Below are 19405 nucleotides of genomic sequence, written 5' to 3' on the forward strand. Positions count from 1 at the left end.
TCGAGACAACCTCTCACCTTCATTAAGCCTTTTTGTCTCGTATTCAATTCAACGAAAGATGTGAGTCTTTCAGTTAGTATTTTCGTGAACAACTTCATGAATGCCGTACCAATGGTAATTGGTCGCCAATTACAATTTTTTTTAAGTTCGCTAATCGGTACATTTTTAGGTATTAACATTGACCTGTTCTTTTTAATACTTTCTGGTACTCTTCTCATCGATAACCAAGACGATAGAATTCTGGGCAGCAGTCTTGTTTGTTTGTTATGCATGTTATTTAAGTCATTCAGACCACTCTTGTCAGGCTCCACTGCTTTCTTTAAAGCTGATTCATCAAAGGCTTTAGTTATTTCGAGCAGTGTAATTTCTTTACACAGTCTTCCAATCTCCCATTCATCCGGTATCCTATCAATTGGGATGAATTTGGAATTTTTCTTGTTTTCTTTTTCAATTATGTCTTTATAATATTGGAAGATTTCATCAGCACTGATTTGGCAGGTGGGATCTTCTGCCCCATAAGTGATTACCCTGGCAATTTTCTTTTTGCCTTTTTTAAACATTGCCTGGTATTCTTTGTAGCTGCCCTTTGCTTTTGCATAATTGTTCTTGTGTGTCTGATTGAGTCTTCCATTTTTCTTATCTTTCTTTGTAATCTTGTTTTGTACTGAGGCAATCTGTTGCTCATCTTGAGCAGAGTTCATAGGCTCATTCTTGGGTTCGCTCGTTGGTTCGGTACGATTTGCTGGTACAGGACTTATATCATTGGTGTTTCCTGAGATATAAGTCACTATCTCATCCATCAGATCCATAGCAGCATCGTGATGCTGGATGTTTTTGGTGTACTTCTCGACTTCTGTGATTCTATCATTCAGTTCATCAAAGTTTTTTATTTTTGGCGCTCATTTTCGAATATTAAAGTCTGTGCGCCTTTCCGTTGTTGTTTCTACTGAAATCTCTGGTTCATTGCAGGAGTCATTCTCAGAGATATTGGATGCTTGCAGTACATCCTTTGCCTTGCTCTTATCCCTCCTATCTCTTCTTTTTTCTGCAATTTGTTTTCTGTTTTTATTGTCAAAATGCAGAACCATCAGCTCATTAATGTTTCTCTTGTTCTCATACACTTTTTCCAATTCTGCTGATAGCAGTATTTCTTTCTGTGACCATAATTTTGATGGTTTGCTGCTTGCTATAGCTGCTAGTCTAGCCTTATTTTGCGCTCTTGGATGCGCATGCTGAGCATGCTGTGAAACTCCAATCTTTGATCCAAATCTAAGGTCACAGAAGCTGCACAGGAATTGCAGCTCTCTTTTTTGAGGTCTTCCTTTTGAGAAATAGGTTTTGAGATAGAAGCCTTTATGCTTGTTAGAGACATGTTTTCTTAGTTCTTTAAATGTTCCCAAAATGTCTCCACACAAGTCTCAATTATACTTTTTGTTTGGGTATTTCCAATATCTGACTTTCTTTGTATAATCACTTTTCTTTGTATTCAATTCGTTGCTGACCTCGTACACATCGGGTAGATTTTCAAAGTTGGTTGTAACAGTGTCATTGTTGGCTGAGGAGGCCACAAATTCGATGGTTTTGCTGAGGTCTACTGTTGTGTCTTCATCTGCTACAGAGGGTGAACTAGGTGCTATATCGTGACCTGAATCGTTGTTACTTATTGCATTGTTTGAAGCGGGTGCTGGGTTCTCAAAGTTGGTAAGGAGGTTGATGATTTCTTTAAAAGACAGCACCTCCTTGCTCCATCTTAACGGGGTTTTTAATCGCTAGGAACTACCCCATCTGGAATTGTGTATGTTTGCTTTGCCATTTCTCACCATCACGCTCGCCGCCATGATAGAACCTTGTTTGGCCTGTCTCTATAGACTTTTCTACGAATAGTCAAGCAATATAGAGCCAGTTACCAGTGGGACCACTGGGAGGTAAAGGCCACTATAACCGAGAATAGGTTAAGAGAGTCATAGTTACTCCCGCCGTTTACCCACGCTTCATTGAATTTCTTCACTTTGACATTCAAATCACTGGGCAGATATCACATCGCATCAACACCCGCCTTGGGCCTTCGTGATGCTTTGTTTTAATTAAACAGTAAGATTCCCCTGGTCCGCACCAGTTCTAAGTCAGCTGCTAGGCGCCAGCCGAGGCAGAACGCTGGCCCCGCACCCCTGGGGAGGGGGAACTGGGAGAGGTGATCACAGCAGCTGGGGCGATCCACAAGAAGGAGCGAGAAGGGCCACTCCTCGGTCACTCGAAGCCCTGTCAGGCTGGGACTCAGGTGCTGGAGTGCCTGAGGCCTTTTAAGGGGGGTAGTACCAGCCCGGGGAGGCACTGCCATTCGGTTTCCCCCCACCGCGGGGGTCATGCCGGGTGCGTGTGGGTTCTGTCTCGGGAGGGCCTTCCGCTGTGTCCCTCCCAGAGAGAGAACGGGGGACGGGGGCCTCCTTCGTCCCCGGTACCACATGCGTCAGTCGGGTCCTCCCCGGTGAAAGAGGCCCGCCGAAGGCCCGGTCCTCACCGAAGCGCCCCATGCGGCCTGTGCCTACAGTGTGTGCTTGCAGGAGTCTGCCGAGGGCTTCGGGCTGGCGCCGTCGGTTGCTCGGGCCGCTCCGCCGTTAATGATCCTCCCGCAGGTTCACCTACGGAAACCTTGCTACGACTATTACTTCCTCTAGATAGTCAAGTTTGATCGTCTTCTGGGCGCTCTGCCTGGGCCGTTGCCGACCCTGGCGGGGCCGATCCGAGGACCTCACTAAACCATCCAATCGGTAGTAGCGACTGGTGGTGTGTACAAAGAGCAGGGACTTAATCAACGTGAGCTTATGACCCGCACTTACTGGGAATTCCTCGTTCATGGAAAATAATTGCAAACCCCAATCCCTATCACAAACGGGGTTCAGTGGGTTACCCGCACCTGTTGGCGAAGGGTAGACACACACTGATCCATTCAGTGTAGCACGCGTGCAGCCCCGGACTTCTAAGGACATCGCAGACCTGTTATTGCTCGATCTCGTGTGGCTGAACGCCACTTGTCCCTCTAAGAAGTTAGAAGCCGACCACTGGGGGTCGAGTAACTAGTTAGCATGGAGGAGTCTTGTTCGTTATCGGAATTAACCAGACAAGTCACTCCACGAACTAAGAACGGCCATGCACCACCACCCACAGAATCGAGAAAGCTATCAATCTGTCAATGCTTTCCTTGTCCGGGCCGGGTGAGGTTTCCTGTGTTGAGTCAAATTAGGACGCAGGCTCCACTCTTGGTGGTGCCCTTCTGTCAATTCCTTTAAGTTTCAACTTTGCAACCATACTCCCCCCGGAACCCAAAGGCTTTGGTTTCCCGGAAGCTGTTCGGCAGGACATGGGAATAACGCCACCGGATCGCTAGTGGGCATCGTTTATGGTTGGAACTACGACAGTATCTGATCATCTTCAAACCTCCGACTTTCATTCTTGATTAATGAAAACATTCTTGGCAAATGCTTTCGCTTTGGTTCGTCGTGCACCGGTCCAAGAATTTCACCTCTAGCGGCACAATACGAATGCCCCTGGCCGTCCTTCTTAATCATGGCCCCAGTTCCAAACACCAACAAAATAGAACCGGAGTCCTATTCCATTATTCCTAACTGAAGTATTCATGCGACCGGCCTGCTTTGAACACTCTAATTTTTTCAAAGTAAACGCTTTGGACCCCCAGGACACTCAGTCAAGAGCATCAAGGGGGCGCTGAGAGGCAGGGGCTGGGACAGGCGGTAGCTCGCCTCGCGACTGAGCTCCAGCTCGATCCCAAGATCCAACTACGAGCTTTTTAACTGCAGCAACTTTAAGATACGCTATTGGAGCTAGAATTACCTCGTCTACTGGCACCAGACTCATTCCAATTACAGGGCCTCGAAAGAGTCCTGTATTGCTTTTTTTCATCACTACCTCCCCGAGGGGGTAATTTGCACGCCTGCTGCCTTCCTTGGATGTGGTAGCCGTTTCTCAGGCTCCCTCTCTGGAATCAAACCCTGATTCCTCGTTACCTGTGGTCACCATGGTAGGCAAGAAAGTACCATCGAAAGTTAATAGGGCAGACATCCGAATGTATCGTTGCCGTCACAGGGACGTGTGATCGGCCCAAGGTTATCTAGAGTCACCAAAGCGGCCGGGCAAGCCCGGATTGGTCTTGGTCTGATAAATGCACACATCCCGGGAGGGCAGCGCTCATCGGTATGTATTAGCTCTAAAGTTATCAGAGTTATCCAAGTAACAGATGGAGCGATCAAGGAACCATAACTGATTTAATGAGCCATTCACAGTTTCACTGTACCGGCCGTGTGTACTTACATGTGCATGGCTTAATCTTTGAGACAAGCATATGCTACTGGCAGGATCAACCAGGTAGCCGCACCTGCTAACGGGGTGGGTTTGGGAGCCGCGTCCCCGTCTCCCTGACCGGCAACCTTCGCACACCGCTCCCTCTTGGGAGCCTGCTGGGGAAGGAGCCCACCCGCCTGGGCAGGAGGGCTCGCTGGAGGGGTGGAGAGGTGCTGTCGCATGGGCACTGGTGGGCTGGGCGGAGAGGGGTGACTGTGTGGCACACGGGGCTTATGGACCTGCCGGGCAGCAGCGTCCGAGGGCCTGGCGCCACCCGACCTCTTCTGCTCGGGTGGGACCACTGGGGGACACGAGCTGCCAGGGCCTTCGCTCTGCTGGTTAGGGTGATGGGCCTCCCGCCAGGCGTCAGGCCCTCGAGTCGGATGGTCCATGAGGGGAGGAAACTCTTTGCTTGAAACAACAGCCGATGCTGGCCAAGCAGTCCATTCCTAAATGGACCGAGAGTGCCCAATCGATCAGAGTACAGCCGGGGTCTCCCTTGGCAGGCTGCCGTGTGCAGGGGGATGCCGGATTCGTGTCCCTGCCTACTCCCGGGGCGAGCAGGCTCGGAGGAAAGGCCCATCAGGAAGGGGCTGAGAGGCAGGCATGGACCTGGGCCACTGGGGGCCCCGGCAGGTGGCCCGGGTCCTGCCCTCCTCTGTCTCAGAATTGCCAGACCTCACGGAGGTCTGACTGACCCTCCCCCTAATTCCGGAGGAAATTACCCCCCTTTCTTGTAATCGGTCCGGGGACCCAAGGTGCGAACGTACCCGACATCCTGTTGCCCTTGCTGGGATCGGGGAGGCAAATAAGCACCTCATCTGGAATTCCAGGGAAGCCCGGCCATCTGGTCACCCCATTGGAAAGCATTACACACGACCAGATGGCCGAGGGGATAGGTGCGACCAGATGCCCATGCTCGAAGGGCGGCCATCTGGTCGCTCTGTGCCCTAACGAAAGGGTGAGCGGGCGCCGCGGCATGGGGGGCTGGAGGCCCGGGGCCCCAGCAGTGCCTCAGCCATAGGGCTGCGAGGGCCCGCGGACACCTTGACAAGCAGGGGAGGTCTGCTCTGGACCGACCGACTCCCGTCCCGGCCCTTGGCATAGCGGAAGGCTGGGGGACGGGGCCCAGGGCTGGAGCACCCGTCCCTGGGCCTGGCGGGCCCCTGGACCCAGCCGGGGCTCTTCGGTCCAGAGGCGCAGGTGAAGCATTCCCGGGCCTGTGGGATCCCGTCCCTGGCACCCTGCCACGCGCCAGGCCCAAGGACAGAGCCTGGGGTGAGGAGGCTGCCCTCCCCGGGGCACCTGAGGGCCCTGGATGGAGCTCCTGAACCTAGCCAAGCGAGAGGGGCTCCCCGGGTACGACAGACCCCCGTCTCGGGCCTTTGGCATAGCAGCAGGCCGGGGGACGGGGCGCAGGGCTGAAGCACCCGACCCAGGGCCTGGCGGGCCCCTAGACCCAGCTGGGGCTCCCGGGCCAGAGGTGCAGGGAAAGCCTCCCCAGGCCTGTGGGACCCCGTTCCGTGCACCCTGCCAAACTGCAGGCCCGAGGACGGAGCCCGTGGTGGGGAGACCACCCTCCCTGGGGCCATCAGGTGCTGCAGAACCCTGAACCCAGCCAAGCGAGGCGGGCTCCCTGGGCACGACAGAACCCTGTCTGAGGCCTCTGGCATAGCTGCAGGCCGATGGACGTGGGCCTAGGGCTGGATCACCCGACCCGGGGCCCGGCGGGCCCCTGGACCCAGCTGGGGCTCCAAGGCCCAGAGGCGCAGGGAAAGCCTCCCCGGGCCCATGGGAGCCCATTCCGGACACCCTGCCACGTGGCAGGTCCGAGGCCGGAGCCCGGGGTGGGGAGGCTGCTCTCCCCGGGGCCCTCCCCAGGTGGAGCTCTCGAACCCAGCCAATTGAGGGGGGGCTCCCTGGGCACGAGGGAACCCCGTCCCGGGCCTTTGGCATAGTGGCAGGCTGGGGGACGTTGCCCAGGGCTGTAGCACCTGACCCAGGGCCCGACGGGGCCCCTGGAGCCAGAAGGGGTTCCCGGGCCCAGAGGCACAGGGGAAGCCTCCCCGGGCCCGTGGACCCCCTCCCGGGCAGGTCTGAGCCCAGGGTGGAGAAGCTGCCCTTGCTAGGGCCCTCAGGGGCAGCAAACAAAGCTTCTGAACCCAGCCAAGCGAGGGGGGCTCTCCGGGCATGAAGGAACCCCGTCTCGGGCCTTTGGCATAGCAGCAGGCCGGGTGATGGGGTCCAGGGCTATAGCACTCGACCCGGGGACCGACGGGGTCGCTGCACCCAGCTGGGGTTCCCGGGCCCAGAGGCGCAGGAGAAGCCTCTCCGGGTACGCGGGACCCCGCCCCAGGCACCCTGCCATGCGGCAGGCCTGAGGACGTAGCCCGGGGTGGGGAGGCCGCCCTGAGGGCACCGGTCAGAGTTCCTGAACCCAGCCAAGCAAGAGGAAGCTCCCCGGGCATGATGGAACCCCGTCTCTGGCCTTTGCCAGAGCGGCAGGCTGGGGGACGGGGCCCAGGGCTGGAGCACCCACTGGGGGCCAGGCGGGGCCCCTGGACCCATCCAGGGTTCCCAGGCCCAGAGGCACAGGGGAAGCCTCCCTGCCATGCGGCAGGCCCAAGGACAGAGCCCGGGGTGGGGAGGCCACCCTCCCCAGAGCCCCGGCTGGATATCCTGAACCCAGCCAAGCAGGGTGATGCTCCCTGGGCTCGTGGGACCACGTCCCGGTCACCCTACCAGCCCGAGGACAGAGCCCAGGGTGGGGAGGCCGCCCTCCCCGGGGTCCTCAGGGGCCACACACAGAGCTCCTGAACCCAGACAAGAGAGGGGGGCTCCCCAGGCATGACGGAACCCCATCTTGGGCCTTTGGCATAACGGCAGGCCGGGGGATGGGCCCAGGGCTGGAGCACCTGACCTGGGGACCGGTGGGGCCCCTGGACCCAGCCAGGGTTCCCTGGCCCAGATGTGCAGGGAAAGCCTCCCTGGGCCAACGGAACCCCATCCTGGGCCCCCCGCCACACGGCTGGCCCAAGGACGGAGCCCAGGGTGGGGAGGGTGACCTCAGGGACCCCAGATGAAGCTCCTGAACCCAGCCAAGCGAAGGGGGCTCCCCGGGCACAACAAAACCCCATCTCGGGCCTTTGGCATAGCGGCAGGCCGGGGGACGGGGCCCAGGGCTGTAGCACCTGATGGGGCCCGATGGGGCCCGACGGGGCCCCTGGGCCCAGCTGGTGTTCCTGTCCAGAGACGCAGGGGAAGACTTCCTGGGCCCACGGCACCCCATCCCTGGCACCCTGCCATGCGGCAGGCCCGGGGGCAGAGCCCGGGGTGGGGAGGCCACCCTCCTCTGGGCCCTCAGGGGCCCCGGACGGAGCTCCTGAACCCAGCCAAGCAGGAGGAGGCTCCCCGGGCACGATGGAATCCGGTCTCCACCCAACCCAGGGCCCGGCGTGCGCCCTTGACCCAGCCAGCGTTCCCAGGCCCAGAGGCTCAGGGGAAGCCTCCCCGGGCCTGTGGGACCCTGTCCTGGGCACGCGACAGGCCTGAGGACAGAGCCCAGGGTGGGAAAGCCGCCCTCCCCAAAGCCCCAGCTGGAGCTCCTGAACCCAGCCAAGCAGGGTGACGCTCCCCGGGCCTGGCGGAATTTTGTCTCGGGCTGCTGGCAGAGCAGCAGGCCAGGAGACTGAGGCCCCTGGACCCTGTCGGGGCTCCTGGGCAGAGATGAGGCCTCCCCTCCCCGGGCCCGCAGGCTCCCATCCTGGGCTCCATGCTACACGTTGGGCCGGGGGATGGAGCCCCGGGCTGGAGGGGTACGTCCTGGCCCATCCAACTGCCGGCTGAGGACCGCTAGGCCGAGAGGGGTTTTGGAGTACCCTGTCCCTAGTAATCCAGAGGAAGGATACCCCCTTTCTGGTAACCTGTGCGCACTGCGAGACTGAGAGGACCCAAGGCACGGACGTACCCGACTTCCTGGAGCCCTGGCTGGGAATGGGGAGGCAAATGAGCCCTCATCAGGACTTCGGGGCAGCCCAGCCATCTGGTCGCCCTATTGGAAAGCATTGCATGCAAACAGATGGCTGAGGGGAAAGGCGCGGCCAGATGACCGGGTCCGAAGGACACCAATCTGCCCGCCCGAGCCTTCACCAGAGGGCTCCCGCTTGCCCTATGGAGGGCTCAGGGGCTCTGCACCAGGGCCCCTTGTCCCGGGCAGACGGACCCTTGGTAGGCCGCAGGACAGGGACTCCCACATGGTGTGAGAGGTATGATTCCACCCTTCTGAAGCGAGCTTCGTGGGGTCACTGGTCTATCCGGTGCCAGCCTTCTTGACCCGGACAGCACAAAATGGATGCTGCCAACCAGAGACACATTTCTGCCCTCCTGCTGCTGAGCCAAGCTCAAGCAGAGGAAGGCAGCACAATAGGCATGCTGTCACAGGGAGGTGTGACCACCTCCCAGCCTAGATTTAGTGTATTGGGGCTGGGTGGGTGCACTCTTAGAGTGCTTGAAAGTCTGCACCTGGGGCACATTTGGTGTCCCTGTGCATAGTCCAGCTCAAACCAGTTCTGGGAGCCATTGGCTCCTGCTCTGGCGCGAAACTGGACAAAGGACATGGGAGTAACCTCCCCTCTGTTCTGCCCCTTCCCTAGCAGGGTCCCCTGAATCTGTCCAACCCTCTCCAGTGGGTACAAAAGGAACTACCTGGCTGTAAGACTTTAGATTTTACGTGGACAAGATTCTTCAAGTAGAAACCACTGACCTTAGACCATCTGGACACTCTAGACTTCGCTGGACTTCGTCTCCCTCTCCGTCCAAAGCTTTGTCCATGCCCTTGCTCCATGCAGTCTCCATGCAGGACCTGTGGTGCACTAAAGAAAACCGAAGAATCTCCCTTGGGGTGAAGGAGTCACTCCCCTGCATTTGCAGGCACCTCAACGCAACTAACCGGTCTGCTGCTCCTGAGCTCTTGTGGACTCAGAAGATTTCGGCAACACAGGAGGTGGGTTACGAAGGTCCCTGAGGTTGGTCTGCCCTCTCAGCAAGTTTGAGGCCAGTATCCCTTGTGGGGACTGCATTTCCCGAACCCCTTTGCACCGCATACGCTGCACCAAAGAACTCCGGCCGCCTCACACCGTGTGCTCCGTGTGCTGGTACTTTGCAATCTTGCTTGAGGTCCCCTCACGACTCCTGGTCATTCTGCCTGTGGGTCCTCCTGAGGGTCATCTTGATTTCTGTTGGGCTTTCCTGGTTGCTCCAGATGTGCCCTGACTCCCCATTGTTTGGTGAGTCCCCTGGACCTTGCTGGTCCACACCGTAACCTGCTTGACCTTCCTGCATGGGTTACTTTTGCCTAGGGTTGTTGGTGCTCCAGCCGGACACCGACCCCTCAGCACTCAATATCCTTCATGGGAAAGCTCGTATCTGGCTTCCGTTCATCGTCGATGTCTCCTGGTCCTCGTGGCGGAAGAGTCAAGTATCCCTTGTTCGCACCTGAAGCACCCGATATCGGTGGGCATTCGTCTACCGATCCCCTGGTCACTCTGAAGTGACCCAGACTCTGTCACCTCTGCTTTCAGGTTCCTTCCTTCCCGAATCCAGGCTTGGATTCCACCGGACCCTCTTCACCTTCACTGCAGCAGTCCTTCTTCGCAGCCCTCCATTGAGAACGACGGCGGTTTCCGACACCACTCCAGACCTATACACTCAGCTCTTCTGGTATAGGTAACTCGGGTACTATGGTATCCATGGGTGGGATGGCTCTCCAACCTCTTAAGTTCCAAAGGGTTTGCTCGAAGTCCTCCTAGAAGGGGCCTTAAACTGTGAAATTGCAACCCCGACTTCCCCATCGAATTGTACGGAACCCGCGGTCGTGTTAGCACACTGCACCCGTCCTCTGTGGGGTCCTTAGCTACTCACCTTGGGTGGTTCCTTGGGGATCCCAGCGATTCTACGTGCTCCAGGCCTTGTCTTAACCCGAGTCATGGTTGTTATACCACTATTTTAGTATATGGTTTGGTATCCCCCTGGAGCCCACTGTGTATTGTGCTACTTACAACTGTTCTATTGATCTCGTATTGTGTGCTTTGTGTTCTATCCTCGTGTAGAGGATACTAGATAGTGTTATATTAATAAATACATATTTTTATATAACTTCTGTGTGGTTCTCCTTTCATTTACTTAATTCAGGAGCTGATATTCTGGGTAAACAAGCTGCTTTACATTCCTTCAAGAATAAGCCTGAAGGCAGCTCTCCACAGCAACCACTAGGATAGCTTTCTAAAGGTTATCTTTGATCTCGTACATCATAAGGGTCGTTTGGACGGGTGCAAGGTACCCACTTTAATTAGTGGACAGCATATACCAGGCCAACTTCTCGCAGTGGACATTTGTCCTTTCTCAACACCATGATGAGGCACATGGTGTTCGCACAAATGGCCATAAAATGGACGTACTTACCTACAGCCCTCAAGAGGGCCTCATGGTTCTCCTGGGACTACACCTGCTACGTTCTGTTGAAGGCCATCATAGGGGAAGCTAGTGAAAACTGTGCTCTTATGTTACCTCGCATATCCCAGACAGCAAGTGCTGCTGAATGTAGTTTCTCAGGGGGGCCTTGTTCTGCCTTAGGGAAGACATGGTAACTGGATTCTGGGTATCAATAATTCACATGCAGCAGCGCTCCGCAAGGCCTGCCCTTCCCAGACCCGTTAATAAAATAAACTCCGATCCAATAACAGATATTTCTAAACCTAACGTCTCCTGTCCAGAGTTGGACTCTAGGTCATAGAAGGTGTCCCCTCCTGACATATCCTTCTCCCCTGTACCACCCACTCTATCCTGCTCATCTGACCCAGGAGTCTTCCTAATGTCATATAGCAGTAATGCATCTATGAGACGTTGAATGTTGGCATTTCTCCCTGTCTTCAGCTTCCTAGATACACACATGGCTTTCAATTCAGTGAATGCAAAGCTATCATATTTAGTAGGAAGGATGCCACCAGTGGCATTCCCTGTAGAAGACATACTAAGTGAGGTGTGGTGTAGGCACCTACCTAACCTAGTGGAAACTAAACTCTCTTAGGTTGGAGAAAGGGTGTGCGAGACGCTTGACTTACCCAACCCCTAGTTCAGTAGAACTTACTATCTTAAGCTAGTAGTATATGTTCCTGGATACTAGTGGTTTTTCAGTTAATCAATACAAAAGATTTTCTGGTAAAACAATGCAGGCTTAAATCCCAACCGCTGCACACCAATGTGAGAATGTTGGCCCGGTATATGCTATCCACTAGTTAAAGTGGGCACCTTGTACCAGTCCAAACAACCCCTATGGTGATTAGGTCAAAGATAACCTTTATTGAAAGCTATCCTAGTGGTAGCTATGGAGAGCAGCCTTCAGGCTAAGTCTTGAAGGAATGTTAAACACCTTGTTTTACCAAAATGCAACCTTATAGTATTGGTTAAATGAAAGGGAAACCACACAAAAGTTATAAAAATATGTATTAATTATCTATTTCACTCTCTAGTATCCTCTACAAGAGGTTTGAACACAAATCAAATCATACAGTTGCAAAGAATCAAACGTAAGTAGCACAATACACAGTGGGCTGCAGGGGGAGACCAAACCATATACTAAATACGTTGTATGAGAACCACAACTCGGGACTAGACTTAGTCTAGAAGGTGTAGAATCGCTGGGACCCCAAGGAACCACCCAAGGTGAGTGAACAGGGAACCCATGGAGGACGGGTGCAGAGTGCAATTCAATGGGAAAGTCGCGGTTGGAAAATTAGAGATTATGGACCCTTCACAGCAGATTACAAAGACAACCCTTGGAACCTAAGAGTTTGAAGAGCCACCCCACTGTGGATACCTTTGTACCTGAGTTTCCTATCCCAGAGGAGCCGGGTGCATAGGTGCGAAGTGGTGTTGGAATCCCTCGTCGTTTTCAATGGATGTCGACAAAGAAATGCTGCTGCTGAAAGCACGAAAAGAGTCCGGTGGAATCCAAACGTGGATTTTAGGTGAGAAGAACCTGAAAGCAGAGGGGACAGAGTCTGGGTCACTTTGGAGTGACCAGGGGCTCGGTAGATGAATGCCCACCGATGTTGGGTGCTTCGGCTGTGTTGGCGGTGATCTTGACTCTTCAGCTGTGAGGACCCGGAGATGTCTAGGACAACCAGAAGCCAGAGGCGAGCTGTCCCGCAAAGGATGTCGAGTGCTGAGTGGACGGTGTCCGGTGGGAGCACCAACAAGCCTTGGCAGCGACAAACAACATAGATGGTAAAATTCAGTGTCGATCTGGCCCAGCAAGGACCAGGAGACTCACCATAGCAAGGGGAGTCAAGGCAGGCCTGGAGCAACCAGGGCAGCCCAAATAAAGTAAAGTTGACCCTCAAGTGGACCCACAGGTCGAAGGCACAGGAGTGGCGAGGGGAGCTCAGGCGGTTTCAAAGGATACCAGCTAGCAGGGCACAGAGTGCAAGGATGCCAGAGTCCTTCTTAGAAAAGATGCACTGGAGTCAGGGCTACAAATGGCCCAATGTACGGAATTGTTGCATGACAACAAGCATGTGCAGCTGCAAATGGGTGCGGTGCACAGGAGTATGGGTATACGGTCTCCACAAGAGATATCTGCCTCAAACTTAGTGAGAGGGCAGCTCAACCTCGGAGAGCTTCAGAAACCTACCTCCTGTGTTGCTGGAGTCTTCAAAGTCTGCAGGAGCTCTGGAGCAGCAAACCGGTCAGATGTGTTACGGTGCCTGCGTTTGCAGGGGAGTGACTTCTTCACCCCAAGGGAGATTCTTCTGTTGTCTTGGAGGTCCACAGGGTCCAGCATGGAGCCTGTATAGATCACGGACAGTGGCAAGACTGGGGACAGCAAGGGAAGACTAAGTTGAGCCCAAGGGAGGTCCAGCGAAGTCCAGCGTGTCCAGACAGTCGAAGTGTAGTGGTATCTTCTTGCAGAATCTTGTCCATGTAAAATCTAATGTCCAGTAGCCAGGTAACCCATTTTATACCCACGGGAAGGGGTTGGACAGATTCTAGAGACCCTCCTAGGGGAGGGACAGGACAGTGGGGGGGCCACACCCATGTCCTTTGTCCAGTTTCGCAACAGAGCAGTAGAATATGGCCCCCAGAACTGGAATGAGCTGGACTATGCACAGGGACACCAAATGTGCCCCTCGTGCAGACTTTCTAGCACGGAGACCGTTCACCCACCCAGCCCCAATACACTAAATCCTGTCTGGGAGGTGGTCACACCTCTGTGTGACAGGATACCTATTGTCCAACCTTCCTCTGCGCAAGCTTGGCTCAGCAGCAGGAGGGAAGACTCGTGTTTGTGGCTGGCAGCATCCATTTTGTGCTGTAAGGCTCGAGAAAGTTGGTAAAGGTAGACTTAGGTACCCCCAGAACTTCGGTTCTGAGGGGAGGAATCACACCTCCCACACCAGTTACTGGTGTGGAGGTATGATTCCAAGGTGTTTGACACCAAACACAACATACTTCGATGCAGTCATTTTCGAGATAGCATTTACCGTGAGGTTATAATGCACCTCTACCTATATGTCTGGCCGTATCACGTACAGCCCTGGAGAATGGTCTCTGAAGACTGCAGAGGGGCCCTGCTCATGCAGGAGCACCCTCTCACGTAAAACCCAGAACCCTGCCTTCAGGATTGTTAAGGCCTGCTATAGGGGTGACTTTTAAAGTTTTAAATGTAGTGATCTATAAAGATGTAGTGAACCTATATCTCTTGTAAGTGGTGCAAGCACCAGCTTACACAGGCTGCAGTAGCAGACCTTAGGTTCCCTTTTGCATGGCCTCTCATGGGTGGCATAATACATGCTTCAGCCCATGGGAGGCCTCTGGGGAGCCTACGCCCTGGGTACATGTTTATCATATACTAGGGACTGATAAGGGTACCCCAGTATCCAGTCTGGAGTTATACCAAAGTACATACATATCAATTTAAGGGAGAAAGCAGATCGGCTGGGGTTCTGATTAGCAGGATCCCAGCCAGACTAGTCAAAATAGTGGGTGCAAAAAGCAAAAAGTGGGTGTAACCGTAAGAAGCAGATCCTACTTTCCTACTATGGCCATCTCTCTCAATGGTTAGTGAGATATGCCCATGTTATGCCTGATCCAAACATGGTAGCCTCTCACATAATTAGGCGAGCAGCTGCCATTTTAGCCTCTGTAGATGCAGCAGAGTACAACGGTGCCTGCAGTTGTACTGAAAGAGAGCCCTCATCTCATTAAAAAGGCTCTTTACAGTCATCGAAAGGTACTGGTACAAGCTTTCAAAATTGTACCAGAAAAACAAACCTCTGTAGACACTGTAAAGGTTATTAATTTTTGGGTTTCATTTTCTTTGGAAACAAAATTGAAAATATCAATTTTGAAGAATAGGCTTTAACTATGTGTCATGAAGTGGCGGATCCACTTCAGGACGTATGTGAGAAAGAAGTGGAGGACAATTAATTTCCCCCTTATGTTATGCCTCTCCTTTATTTTCAGCTCCATTGTCCCCTTTCTACCATCTTTGAGGAAGAATCACGTTACAAAGAAGACGTTCCCTTTAAGAAAGCGGACTTCCGTACTTCTTACTATGACGCAGCTGAACTAATCACAATCTACCTCTCAGGGAGGGTTTCTTGGAATCCAGAAAAGCAGAGAAGGCTGGCGTCTTTGGGAGTGAGGAGGAAACTCTGTCACCACAGGAGCAAGAGGAGAGAGACACCGACGTCTCTCCCTAACTACCCAGGAAGCCGGAGTCCACATCAGCAGACCTCCGACAACCAGACCCAGCATACCCTCCCTCAAGGCAGGAAAAGATGCACGCTCCCGACTCAGCGGCAGAAGGTGCAGAAGCTGGAAGCAGCTAGCGGTGTCGTGAGGTGTCCCACCAAGTTCCTGGAGGAGTGTGGCTTTCCCAAGTACGCACTCATCTATGGGACCTGATGGGGAGGAGAGAGGAAAGGCCAAAGAAGGCATAAAGAGAATAGGGGAAGAGAAAAATGTTTACAGAAACTCGGAGGAATCAAACACTGAAATACTGCAGCACTGGTGGAGGTAACAAAAATGTAAGGGTGAAAATTCCCCTCTCCTCATCTCCCTAAGTACTATAGAACAACAAGAGTTAAAAATTCATACTGGGGTTTTGTCTTCTTTCCAAGGCAACAACACTGCTTGGCAGGAGGAAGAAGGTGAACCTCAAAGAACCATAGAGGGAAGAACAGAAGAGAATAACAAGTCCATTTTGAGACTCCAGGTTTATGTGCTATGAAATAAAATAGGAGAGACAATGCAAAATATGCTCTCTGCCTTTTTTTCAACCCACTAAATGTTTACACATGGTGGAGAATGCGGGCAATCCTCCATTAGACTGATACTATGGAGAACCTTATACAGCTACTCATAAAAGGGCAAGAGAAGCTAGAATGGGCCCAAGAGAGGCAGATGACTTTGTCACAGGCCGACCGAGACTTATTGAAAGGATCTATGTCCCAACAAGTGGAGTTTATACATAAGGTGGCAAAGGATCAAGTTCAATTAACCACTTGACTACAGGAGCCTCAAGGAGGACATACTGGACTTCCGAACATAGCGCTCCAGAAGTATATACCGAGGGAAGACCCAACGCATTTCTACTGAACTTTGAAAGAGTCGCCAAAGCCTGTGGTTGGCCAGTAGCAAAGTGGCCGTTTTTCCTAGCCCCACTTCTAACCGGGGAGGCCCAAGCAGCATACTAGGTGGCTAACTTAGCTGGGATCACCCCCTACATGGAAATTAAAGATATTGGGCCTTATGTAGGTGGGCTGACATTTACCACTTCATAAATACCGAATCATACCGATTCGGTATTTATGAAGTGGTAAATGCAATGTAGGTAATGAGTCGGTAAATATTACCGAATCGGAAAAATTCGGTAATTACCGAATCGGTATTTACCGATTCGGTAATGAGGCATACCTTCCCATTGATGGGAAGGTATGCCTCATTACCGAATCGGTAAATACCGATTCGGTAATGGGGGAGCACATGCAAGGGTGGCAGGGTGTCACATTGACACCCTGTTGCACCCCTGATTCGGCCATGTGTGCACATGTGGCGCACATACATGCCCTAAGGGCATGTATGTCTGCCACATTGCACACTTAAACGTGCACAAAAATGCTTTTTGTCACCTATTCGTCATTTACCACCAACCTTTAGTTGGTGGTAAATAACGAATCCCCACACCCACCACACACTCCCCCTACATCTCATTTCATGATTCGGTATTTACCGAATCGGTAAATTTACCGAATCGGTAATATTACCGATTCGGTAATTTTACCGATTCGGTAAATACCGAATCATGAAATTCTCCCCCTACATCTCAAAAGCCAAAATACCGGTCGGTAACGATATAATTACCGAAAATCGGCCGTTACCGACCGGTATTTGGCTTCCTACATGAGGCCACTAATCTTGGATCACTTGGGTATTGACCCGAAGCCTATAGGGTCAAATTCAGAAACAAAAGAGGGTCTCCAAGAGACAACCTTAAGACTCTTTTTTTCAAGCTAAAAATGGCCACAGATAAATGGCTTAAACCAAACGAAAATAGCAAGGAAGAGATAATCGTCCTCATTTATTTAGAGCAATATTTAGAGGCTCTACCTTTTCCTAAACAACGGTGGCCATGACAGCACACTCATCTTACGGTGGAACAAGCCGTAGAGATGGCCAGAACTTTCGCCCGACCTCAACCCCGTCCTTCTCCTTAGGAAATGATTAATCTCATTGTTCCAGTACAGGAGCGACAAGGTTTGAGAAGAAAAAGCCCAAGTCTATGCCAGAACCAATAACATCCCAAAACATCAAGCCTGAAGGCCTTCTATCCAGAGGACCTCAATGTTTCGATTGTGGGAACTGGGGACTTATAGCTCAGTTTTGCCCCCACAAGAAAACCTCGGAAGAACTGATGGACATCAGCTACCTCCCTAAGTCCATCTTATAAACAGAAGAGATGGGATCATGTTTCTATGCAAGTCTCTTGCTGAATGGAAAAAGTGTCATAGCTCTATTAGATACAGGGTGTTGCCAGTCAGTCGTCCAAGTGGGGTTAGTGAAAGAATACCAACTCATTCCTAGACAACAAGTGTCCATAGTGTGTGTCCATGATGTTGTAAAAGAATACCCTTTAGCAGAGGTTCCCATTAAAACCCCTACAGGAATTAATACCCTAGTCAAAGTATGAGTATTGAAAGATTTACCCGAAGAAATCCTTTTAGGAACAGATAATCCACATTTTTTAGGATTATTTATAGAGGAAACAAAAGACAAAAAGGAGAGACAAAGAGGCAGGATTGACCACTGGCATGCAAGGATTTTTAAAGGACACTGAAACAAACCAAAGAAAGGCAGTGGGTGGGCTTTAAGCCCACAAAGAAGTATACTAAAGTATATGAGAGATCAAAAGCTTGACCTAAAAAAGGGGGCATCGAAACACGTTCCTATTGGGCTGCGTTTCGATGCCCGGCTTTCATATGCCCGGTCCTGGCAAAGAAAACTTGGTGTCACTGGCACTCATGTTTGAGGAGCAGCACTTATTTTTTCTTTTCAGATATGGACCGTGAGCAAGAAAGAGAAAAGCGCACTAAGGGGAAAGAAGGAGGAAGAAAAAGACAGTAAAACTGTCTCAAAGCAAGAAAGTGGGAACCTGAATGAGTGAGATAAAGAGGCAGGGAGTGTCTAGTAGAGGATGTAAGAGCCATGAGGTTGATTCATATCTACAAAGCCACGGTATTGTGTGCCCTGACATTAAAAAGCACTGGCCAGGGGTTTCTAGTCAGAGTTTAAGGCACATACACTACTACTATTAGCCTACTTTAAATACATGTTGTCACTAGCAACAGACATTGGTCCATCAATTATTTTAATTCAGCTGATAACACACCCACAACTTCTGAACAACTTAATTACCTGCATTACAAATCAGGGGTGCACATAACAGTTTACTCATTCTTAGGTCATATACACAAAGTTCACAAAAGTTGTGTGATAGTTTACAAAGGAACATTGGAGCCAATAGAGCCACAATGTCTTTGACAGACATGAGCCCCAGCTCTAGGGACAAGGATTCCATTACTGAGCTCACTGAGAAGTAAAGAGCTTTATTTCAGCACTGTCCCGGTGGATAACAGTAGTCAAAATTTGAGTTGATCATTATGACGCAGTAGCCCCACAAGACTATAGGGGCTATATTGATACACCTTTATAAGCGGAACTACTTCATAGGCCTCCATAAAGGTCATTGCATCTATTTCATCCTTCCATTACAGAGCTTCCTTTAGTTTGTTTCAGGTCCCAAATTACTGCCCAGGGCAAGTTGCATGTAAGCAGCAGGCCCACCGACTGGTACTGGGAAGTTGTCTCTTGCCTCACCACCCCTAAGCTTGCAGTATGACCTTATTTATTTTTCCCATTTAGACTACGACTTAGGTCTTGGTTATGTTAGTTTTCCAGTCGTTGGTTTTGCATTAATTCGCCATCACCACTAAGTCATCTTGATAAGGCATAATGTTAATTAAATAAGTAAGAAACTAAAGGGGAAATGCTTCTTGTAACACTCGGGGCTGAGTGAAGTTTGGATATAAACAGTAAGAAAAGCAGGAGTGGTAGCAAGCATGCATGTTTTATGCCATTTGAAAATTGCATTCCATCTTTGCACTCAGGTGGACTTTATGGTCCAAAGCGATACTGATCCAAGAGTGTTTGTTTAGTTTTTTCATGAATAATAATAGGGCTAAGGAAAGATCCAAAGATTTCTGGTTCTACCATACAAGGGCATAGTCAACGGTATTTGTAGTAGCATGTAAGTCCAAAACCGTATAAAATGCTTCATTACCTCCTGCTCTGAACCTCCTTGCTAAATACTGCAATGCAAATGATGGAGCAGGTAAAACTAAATTTTGTATACCTTCTCTATTTTGCATGAAAGTACTAATGACGTAATTAGTAATATATTAATCGGTATTAACTGTGTGCTGTGATTTGT

At 51.6% G+C, this 19405-nt stretch overlaps 1 pseudogene; it reads right to left on the minus strand.

Moving 5' to 3' along the window:
* Positions 1–2616: 2616 nt before the first annotated feature.
* Positions 2617–4383, minus strand: LOC146831132 (18S ribosomal RNA; annotated as a pseudogene).
* Positions 4384–19405: the final 15022 nt, after the last annotated feature.

This window comes from Triturus cristatus, chromosome 5_1 (genome assembly GCF_964204655.1).
Source record: "Triturus cristatus chromosome 5_1, aTriCri1.1, whole genome shotgun sequence".
Taxonomy (NCBI): Eukaryota; Metazoa; Chordata; class Amphibia; order Caudata; family Salamandridae; genus Triturus; species Triturus cristatus.